This window comes from Anolis carolinensis, chromosome 6 (assembly GCF_035594765.1).
Source record: "Anolis carolinensis isolate JA03-04 chromosome 6, rAnoCar3.1.pri, whole genome shotgun sequence".
Lineage (NCBI taxonomy): Eukaryota > Metazoa > Chordata > Lepidosauria > Squamata > Dactyloidae > Anolis > Anolis carolinensis.
The window spans coordinates 38,535,868-38,546,918 of NC_085846.1; positions in this window are offsets into that span (position 1 = coordinate 38,535,868).

Sequence of the window (11,051 nt, forward strand, 5' to 3'; positions counted from 1 at the left end):
AACTATAGAGATCCAATTTCAGGAAAGATTTTATTGGCAGGTAACAGCACTCAGCTACGCATTTATTTTTTTTGTTCTAAGCGTTTAATAAAGCCCTGGAAACTCAATTTCTTCTACAGTCTACGATTGCCCCAACCAGACCTGAAGCTTCCCCACCACTTGTATCTATAGTAAACATTAAGAAGAGCTCTCTAGCATTTTGTCTAGTTTGATCCTTAATTTTCAGTGACTAAATGTACACAAGAGGGGAGTCGTGTAATTTATTTTCCCAGCCAGGGTCATCCTGTATGTATCTTCATTGCTTTCTCCTATGTACTCAAGGCAGATATTGCCAAGCATTGCTGCAAGAGGGAAGTCCACAGTGCTGCAAGTGGAGACTCAGCAGTGGTGTGTCTCTTGTTCCCCTATTACAGTAGAGTCTCACTTATCCAACACTCGCTTATCCAACATTCTGGATTATCCAACGCATTTTTGGAGTCAATGTTTTCAATATATTGTGATATTTTGGTGCTAAATTCATAAATACAGTAATTACTACATAGCATTACTGCGTATAGAACTACTTTTTCTGCCAAATTTGTTGTCTAACATGATGTTTTGGTGCTTAATTTGTAAAATCATAACCTTATTTGATGTTTAATAGGCTTTTCCTTAATGCCTCCTTATTATCCAACATATTTGCTTATCCAACATTCTGCCGGCCCGTTTATGTTGGATAAGTGAGACTCTACTGTACTTAAAATTGTCTTTCACATTCTCTCTCTTTAATGGTGAACCTAGGAGGTTTGTTCTTGAAGAAAAGGAGTTAAAACATGACCACTGAAAAGCAAGAGGGAGGTTGCCATGCTGAGATGTGCTCCTCAGGGGAATTCAAGATTTGCAAACAACAACAACAACAACACCCCACTTGCATAAACAAGAAACAGGATTAAAAAATATTTTGTACCTACAGAATGTGGCACAGTGAGTTAAACCGCTGAGTTGCTGAACGTATTGACCGGAAGGTCAGAGGTTCAAATCTGTGGGATGGGGTGAAGTCCCAATGATAGCCCCAGCTTCTGCCAACCTAGCAGTTCGAAAACATGCAAAGGTGAGTAGATTAATAGGTACTGCATCGGCAGGAAGGTCATTCCAGCCACATTGACCTAGGAGGTATTTACAGACCATGCCAGCTCTTTGGCTTAGAAAATGAGATGAGCACCACCCCACAAAGTCAGAATCGACTAGATTTAATGTCGAGGGGAAACTTTTACCTTTACCTCAGTTTGTTGGGGGCAGTTACATGCCCTGCACGAGCTCTTTGCCAGACCTTGGACAATTTATTCCAGGAGACTAGAGCTAACCAGGAGTTTTTGGAGTTGTAATAAAAAAGAAACTTCTCCAAATGTTGTTCCTAACATTGTATGTTATCCCGGGGAGTGCACAGCTGGCTGTTATGAAACCTTAACTAGAAAACTTTTTCTAGGACGTAATACAAAATATGTCCTCTTAATACAAATTACTTCCTAATAATTATTAGCACCACTAAGAAGTGGGCAATATAGCAACATACAATATACAAACTTTCTTAACTTTCATTCTCACCAATGTACACATACTTTGTCACAAAAATGAACATTTTGCTAGTAAAAACAGTAACAGATAATCTATTTTTTAATTTTACCCCAAGGCAAATTGAATTGGCTTGTCATGTGCCTACATCCAGCTGATAGTAATTATTGCCAATTTGCTCTTGTACAATTTGGATGTAACTGAATCTACCCGACCCCCACTCTCAAGTATTGCCTCCAGGCCCCAACTCATTCTCCGCAGCTGGAAGTGAGCCCCTATGCTGACCAAAATTATTTGGAAAATGTAAGCACATCCCTCCCCTATGAATTATAAATTGATTGTAGCCAGAATTCAATGGGTCTTAACTCCCAGATAAGAACTACTCTGCTGGTTTTCTTTTATCTGGATTAAATGTACCTTTTCCTTACAGACTAGAATACTTCACATGTTTCTTTCAATTTTTCATGTGTTCTAGAGTTGCAAATTTTGAGTTGTAGTTTTCTTGTATTAACTTTCTTATATTAACCTTCATGTACCAGGAAGAGGAAAAAGGATACACTGTGCCTAAATTTGGCTTATAAAACCTACACAGCCTGACCAACACCTATCTAATGCCTCGTGAGGTTTCCCCATGTATATCAAATTTAAAATGTATGAATAACATCCAGCTTCAGGGTCTATTGTGATCTGGAACAATGGAATATTATCCCATTTTCTTTATTGACTGCAATTTAAAAGCAGGTAAAATCTTTACTGCTCTGAGTCCCTTTGGGGAGATAGGACGAGATACAAATACAGTACTATCATCATCATAATCATCTTTAGGATTTTGCATTCTTTGGGAATGATTATGGGGATGGGCTTTCTATTTTTCTTAAGCCGGCTTCATTTTCTGTTTTATTTTAAAACGTAACTTCTTGCAAAACTGACAATCTGGAAATACTGTTTGTGAATAAACAAGCAAACAAATCAAGGCAGCTGATCTGGCTAATTAACCTTTGGAACATGTCTAAGAATCTTGAGGATCAAGCTGAGCTGCCCAAAGTCCAGAAGCCAGTTTCAAGTCCAATTGTTATGCAGGGAGGCAGAGAGCCCATGTGGCACGGTCCTGGGCTTGGGTAAACCAGACCCTTGGCTGTGAACTTGTTGTGCTGCATAAAATTAGCAACCTTTTCCCAGACACAGCCCATAAAGAGAAATACTTGTGTCAGTGTTTATATGTATGTTATGTATGTGTTTATGTGGCAGTTTTCTGATTAGATCCCACTTCCACAGGCCACTGGGACCGCCAGGAAATATGGACCTGGCCCAAACTTGGCACCCATAACCCCCATGACCCACTTTACGGCCTGGTGCAGTTTGTGGGATGATGGACCACGGATGATAGGATCTACAGTACTTTCAATAACTTCAGCTCCCACAGACCACTGTGACGCCCACCAGTGAAGGAACTGGACCAAACTTGGCACACAGAACCTCCATGACCCCCTTTACATCCTGGTGCAGATTGGGGGAGGATGTACCATGGATGATGGGATTTGCAGTACCTTCACTCACTTCCTGAGACCACTGCAACTGCCAGGAATGACAGAACTGGACCAAACTTGGCACACATTTCTCAAATGACACACTTTACATGCTGCAGAAGTTTTTGGGAAGATGGACAAAGGATTATGGGATTTTCAGCTCCTTCACCCGATTCACCTCCCACAGACCATTGCGATGCCCACGAATGATGAAACTGGACCAAACTTGGCACACAGATGCAATATGGCCCACTTTATGCCCTGTTGTAGTATGGAGCAGGATGGACCATGGATGATGGGATTTTCAATACCTTCACCCGATACGGCACCCACAGGGCACTATGTCCCCCATGAATGATGGACCTGGACCACATTTGGAACACAGACACCCCATGATCCATTCTACATCCTGGTGCAGTTTGGAGGATGGACCATGGACAATGGGACTTGCACTACCTTCACTCACTTCCTGTGACCACCAATGGCTGATGAAGACCAAACTTGGCACACAGAGCCCCCATGACCCACTCTATACCCTGGTATGGATGGACCATGGACAGTGGGGCTTGTAACACCTTCACTCACTTCCTCAGAGCACTGCGACTCCCACCAATGATGAATGAGTACCAAACTTGGAACATAGAGCACCCATGACTGACTCTAAAGCCTAGCGCTGTTCAAAGGGGGAGTGGACCATGGATGATTTATTTCCGGTATTTCTACCCCGCCCTTCTCCCCTGGGGGACTCAGGGCGGCTGAGTCCCTCAGGGGACTTTCAGTATCTTCACTCACTTCCTGAGACCACTGGGACCCCCAGCAATGACTGATCAAGACCAAACCTGGCACATAGAGCGCCCATGACCAACTCTACATCCTGGCGCTGTTTGAAGGGGGATGGACCATGGATGATGGGACTTGCATATGGGAGTTGTAGTTCACCTGCACCCACTGAACCCAGATGACATTGGATCTAGACTACACTTGGAACACAGGAAAACAATGCCTTTCTCAAATAACCCGGGTACCGCCGGGGCCCCAAGCTAGTTGTTTATAAAGGTAAAGGTTTTCCCCTGACATTAAGTCTAGTTGTTTCTGACTCTGGGGGTTGCTGCTCATCTCCACTTCTAAGCCTAAGAGCCGGCATTGACCGTAGACACCTCCAAGGTCATGTGGTTGGCATGATTGGATGGAGTGCCGTTACCTTCCCACCAGAGTGGTACCAATTGATCTACTCACATTTGTATGTTTTTGAACTGCTAGTTTGGCAGAAGCTGGGGTGAACAGCGAGAGCTCACCCCGCTCCCCAGATTCAAACCACTGACTTTTCGGTCAGCAAGTTCAGCAGCTCAGCGGTTTAACCCGCTGTGCCACTAGGGGCTCCACTGTTTATACCTTTGCAAATGCATTGTTTATTGCTTAAATGGGGAACAGCAAGAAAGTTTGGAGTGGTCAGTCAAGGATAGTGTGTGTGGCTACATGTAAGTTTTGCTATATGGGTTGGACCTCATATAGAACTTGCCTTTGGGAATTGTTCAGTGCTTTTTACTGTGACAAATTAAAGAAAGGACACGAGCCAAGAGGAATCATAGCAGGAAGCTAGGCTGAAAATAAAGACTGGACACAAATCTAAAGTATTGATTTTTAAATACTTCTAGCACCATCTGCTGTCCATTTAGATCCACAACCTATGTGTTTCTACAAAACTTTGTTAATTTCCCGTAGATTTGGAGAAGATAATAAGTGGATACGTATGCATAAAAATAACCCCCTAAAATCAGTTTAACACAATCTAAGCAAACCACCACCCAAATTTATTGTAATACTAGTGTGATCCTCTGATAGATTTTATGCTCTGCATAAGGATAAAGCAGCACTCATAGAAGTCATAAAAGAACGTCTGAAGATGGAGAAAGAATTTGGGATAAACTAGAAAGATGGCAGAAAGAGTCAAGATATGATGAAAATGCACCACTATCACACACACACACACACACAAACACACACACACACACAAAACCTTGACCCAGACATATGCCAGATAGTTGGGGATGAAATCTCTCCTGAGTCTCCCTGAGGCAGAAAATGCAAAAGATTTATTGGTAGGCATTAAGGTAGATTACAATGGTGCATTATATGAGGGGCTGCCTTCTTGGAAACATCATTTAATATAAATCAGATTCCTCCACTTGGGTTACATACTGGGAACAACTGCACCTATCTTATCCATTCCTAGTCGGTTACACATACTGAAGGGCTGTTTCTGGGCACAATTCCAAGTGCTATAAAAATCTAAATGGCTAAGAATCTAAGCATCCAAACGACTATCTCCTTTAGGCGCTTAATTGGCCAGATCATGCACCTACCTCCTTTGTGTGCATTATCTTTCCAGAACATGGCATTCATCATTGGGTTCTGCTTTGACTGAAATTAGATGGCTAACTTCAGCCAAATCAGAAAGAGGTCCTTGGTAATTGCATTGCTCTATTCCGAAATGTTCTCATGAGGAAGGCTTGTTTGTTATCAAATGTTTTTGGATTGGTGAGTACCAAGTTAATGTTATCTACTCAACTGAATTTGTGTGTGTTATACTATTTTTCTGCTTTTGCTAATTTTAATTGCAGCATATTAATATTTGGATTATTATGTAGCTTTATTTGGCACTTTCTTGATATTTTCCCCTCAAGGGCAGCCTGACCATCTTTCTGTTGGGAGTTCAACCCCACACTGCCCAGGTCTCTAGTCCTCAATGAGAAGTAGTTAGTTCACTTAGAATAAGGTAAAGGTTTCCCCTGACGTTAAGTCCAGTTCAGAGCCGGCCCTAGGTATTTTTCAAGTATAGGTGAACAGAATTTTGCCCCCCCCCCCCCCCCAAACCAATCACTGAAAAATAAAAGGGTTCGATAAGCGAAAATGTTGGATAATAAGGAGGGATTAAGGAAAAGCCTATTAAACATCGAATTACATTAAGATTTTACAAATTAAGCACCAGAACATCATGTTTTAGAACAAATCAACAGAAAAAACAGTCTCAACTGTGCCCCTGTATGTTTTGCGCCCGAAGCGACCGCTTAATTGTTGGACCGGCTCTGAGTCCAGTCATGTCTGACTCTGAGGGTTGGTGCTCATCTCCATTTCTAAACCAAAGAGAAAGTTGTCTGTAGACACCTCCAAGGTCACGTGGCCGGCATGACTGCATGGAGCGCCGTTACCTTCCTGCCGGAGCAGTACCTATTGATCTACTCACATTGGCATGTTTTCGAACTGCTAGGTTGGCAGAAGCTAGAGCTAACAGCGGGCGCTCACTCCGCTCCCGGGATTTGAACCTGGGACCTTTCGGTCTGCAAGTTCAGCAGCTCAGTGCTTTAACACACTTCGCCACCGGGGCACTTAGAATAGGTAAAGGTCAAGGTTTCCCCTGACGTTAACTCCAGTCGTGTCCGACTCTGGGGGTTGGTGCTCATCTCCATTTCTAAGCCGAAGAGCCGGCGTTGTCCGTAGACACCTCCAAGGTCATGTGGTCGGCATGACTGCATGGAGCGCTGTTACCTTCCCACCGGAGTGGTACCTATTGATCTACTCACATTTGCATGTTTTCGAACTGCGAGGTTGGCAGAAGCTGGAGCTAACAGCAGGTGCTCACTCCGCTCCCGGGATTTGAACCTGGGACCATTTGGTCTGCAAGTTCAGCAGCTCAGCGCTTTAACACACTGAGCCACTGGAGGCTCCACTTAGAATAGGCTGAGGGAAATCCTTTCTCATCTGTCCCCTGAATGACAGTTGGAATGTATCTATTTCTTGTCTTCTGTTTTTGCTTTCATTCTTATTGGTTGTGTAGCATGGATACTTTGCAGGTGCATGCCTTTTGTCTTTGACTTTCTACATTTACATCTTGGTGTGTGCTGTGTGTATTGAGATCTCTTTCTGCTTGTGAGTCAGGAGAGATGTAATGCCTGGATATTTTTCCCTCTCTTTTGAACCCTAGAAGAGATGGAGTTTAGAGTAGCTAGGACCCAGATCTTTACTATTAAGAAATGTAGATATTATTTTTGTAAAATAAATCTTTTGTGATTTTAAAGACAGACCTCTGCGTTTTTGTATCCTAAGCTCTAAATTCTTTACAGCCACATGGCACTTCACACCCTGCTTGCTGTGAACTGAATACTCAACTAGAAGTTTCCTGTGTGTTTGCATATTTATGGATGCTCTGCTTTTTTGGGGTAGTTTTTCCCTAACACCTAGAAAATCTTAATACTTTCAAATGCAAATCAATAACTATATTTTTCAACAAAGTTAGCCAAAACATGAGATAACTTGGACAACAGGTCACTAAATAACTTGAGTTATTTGAGTTAACAATGAAAAACTTGCTTTGTACAGATAATGTGACTGGGAGTTTAGACAGCTATAGCAGCAAAAGAAACAGGATATGAGAAAACATAAGATATTGATGAGTTTCATTTTAAGTCATCATCATTCTGCACTGGGCAAAACAGTCTTAGAAAAGTATGAATGGATGTGGGATGGCTTTGGAGGATCACTGCACACCCCACACTAATTTAAAGAGAATACAAAAGTGGTAATAAAAAGTTTGCCACTCTTGCCTTAAGCACAACACAGTTTTAATCTCTTTGTTGTTTTCCTTCCTTGGATTAGAAAATACCTTGCTGTAGGGTTGCCAGAGTTGTCAATGACAAAGCTATTGAAAAAATAAATAAAAGTTTAGGCTGAGCTCCAAAAGTGTACTACAGTGTGCCCTCGCTACTTTGTGGTTCACGTTTCACTCCCTCGCTGTTTTGCGGGTTTTTAGTTAATATTAATGTACACATTTATTGTGGAATTTTCATTGTTTCACGGGTTTTTGCAGTGTGCAAAGGGTTTTGGAAGCGGGGGAAAGGGAGAAATAAAGGGGGAGGGGGAGAGGATGGGGAAGGGTTGGAAATAAAAAAGGGTTATTTAGCTTCCATTCTTCTTCTCTGCGGGGGTACTGTATATTGCAACTGCTAAAATTAAGTACAGACTGCATTGTAGTAAGTGGTCTGTGGTTTGCTCTCCACCACACATATAATAAATATACCATAGTACCCCTACTTCGGGGATTTTCACTTATTGCGGGTGATCCTGGAACGTAACCCTCGCGGTAAGTGAGGGAACACTGTATACAAAATTTACATCGTATTTCAAAAATAATTTTCTGAACCTTCTACACCGTCTTCAATTCATGACCAGCCCCACACCTTAAAAACCTTTTGATTTAGCCCACAGAGTAAAGCTTAAAATACCTCTGTGAAGAAAAAGTGAATTGGTAGAATTAATGCCATTTGATACCACTTAACAACCATGCTCAATGCTATGAAATCCCAGGAGTTGTAGTTTTACAAGGTCTTTAGCCTTCTGGTTTGCCTTGCCAAATTACAACACCCAGGATTTCACAGAATTATGTCTGTTCAAGTGGTGTCAAACTGCATTAAGTCTATAATATAGATGCACCCAGAGACAGAATACTATATATCATCCTCTTTGCTTTATCTTTCACTGTTTTAGTATTGACAAGAATCATTCCACGTGAGCTGAAATAAACTCTGCAAATACTAGAGGCATCTTTTTTGTCATTATTACTTTGTCCTTAGAGCTCGGTGATGCCTCTGGCACCTTCCACACAGCCATATAAAATCCCACATTATCTGCTTTGAACTGGATTATATGGCAGTGTAGATTCATATAATTAAGTTTGAATTAGGGTCCTTCCGCACAACCACATAACCCAGAATATCAAGGCAGATAACCCACAATATCTGCTTTGAACTAAGTTATCTGAGTCCACACTGCCATATATTCCAGTTCAAAGGAGATAATGTGGGATTTTATTCAGTTGTGTGGAAGGGACCTCAGATTGATAATCTGGATTATATAGCAGTGTAGATCCGGCCTCAGTTAATGAAAACTTGCAAATGTTCAGAAGTATGTTAGACCCCATCTACACTGCCATAGACAATCCAGATTATCTGCTTTGAACTGCATAATATGTCAGTGTAGACCTAGGCCCCTTCTACACTGCCATATAATCCAATTTATCAAAGATAATCCACATTATCTTTGAACTGGAATATATGAGTCTACACTGCCATATAATCTAGTTCAAAGTAGATAATCTGGATTTTATATGGAAGTGTAGAAGGGGCCTCATATAATCCTGTTCAAATCTGGATTATATGGCAGTGTTGATCCAGCCTTAGGCTCCTTCTACACTGCCATAGAAAATTACCTGCTTTGAACTGGATTATATGACAGTGTAGACTCATATAATCCAGTTCAAAACAGATAATGTGAATTATTTGCTTTGATAATCTAGATTATACGTAGGGTTTGTGTGCTCTTCTACACTGCCATATAATCTGGTTCAAAGCAGAAACTGGATTATACAGGAGTGTAGATGGGGCCTCATATAATGCAGATCGAACCACATTTAACTGGATTATATGAGTCTACACTGCCATATCATCCAGTTCAACACATACAATCTGAGTTCAGAAACTAGATGATATGGCAGTGTAGGTGGAGCCTTTCTCTTAATTTTGCAAAAGGCCTACATGCTGTTGATACTCCTGAAACTGAGGAATGGTCTACCTTTAAGATGTGAAAGATTCTGAAGCTACATTGTTTCAAAGGGTATTGAAAGGTCACCAGTTCTGCGTCTTTTGCTATCAGCCTTATCGCACCACTTTAAATCTGGTTTCCTGCCTCCTGCAGCATTCTGGGGTTTGTAGTTTAGTGAGTTGAGTAGTTTTAAGGCCCCGCCCTAAACGACAAGCTCCAGAATTCTGCAGGAGGCACAAACTGGATTTAAAGTGGATCCATACTCTAGTGCAGGCATGGGCAAACTTCAGCACTCCAGGTGTTTTGGAGTACAACTCCCACAACCCCTAACTGCATTGATCTGGGTTGTTTCAGTCTGCACCACTTTATAATCCAGATCAATGTAGTTAATCCACATTCTGAAACTGGGGCCCTTTGTACACTGCCATATAATCCAGATTATCAAACCAGATAATCCACATTATCTGCTTTGAACTAGATTATATGAGTCTACATTGCCATATAATCCAGTTCAAAGCAGATAATCTGGATTCAGAAACTGGATTATATGGCAAGGTAGATGAGGCCTCAAACTAGGGTTTAGCACTGAAAAAAAGTTTACGGGGTTTGATTTTAGTCCATTTCATCCTCTCAGGCTCCTTGTACACTGCCGCATAAAATCCAGATTATCTGCTTTGAACTGGATTATATGGCAGTGTAGACTCATAATCCAGTTCAAAGCCTACATGGATTATCTGATTTGATAATCTGGATTATATAACAGTGTAGAAGGAGCCAAAGTAGAATTGACTCTTGATATCTTGGTTTCCTACACTGCCATATAAAATCCAGATTATCTGCATCAAAACTTGATTATATGGCAGTGTAAACCCAGGCCCCTTCTACACTGACATATAATCCAGATTAACACATCAGATAATCCACATTATCTGCCTTTAACTGGATTATATGAGGCCCCTTCTATTGGCCCTTCTACACAGCCATATAACGCAGAATATCAAGGCAGACAATACACAATATCTGCTTTGAACTGGATTATCAGAGTCCACACTGTCATATAATCCAGTTCAATGCGCATTTTATACAGCTGTGTGGAAGGGGGCCTCATAGGAAAAGAAATTCTCCTCAGAACCACCCTTAGTCTCCCCGTCAGCGTTGTCAGAAGAGCTATTTCTTCCCTTTGTGTTGAAAGGATTTTCAAGGTTTTGTTTCTGTATTTTTTTAATTAATTTCTCCTTTTAGAAATCCATTCGGTCTCCACCCCGCCCATGTTTAGGGCTCTTATGGTGTTTCGGGCGGGAAAAGGCTCAGAAAGCCACCGCAACCGCCCTTTTGCTTATCACCGGGGGAATAACCCCTTCCCCCACACCTGATTGGGCA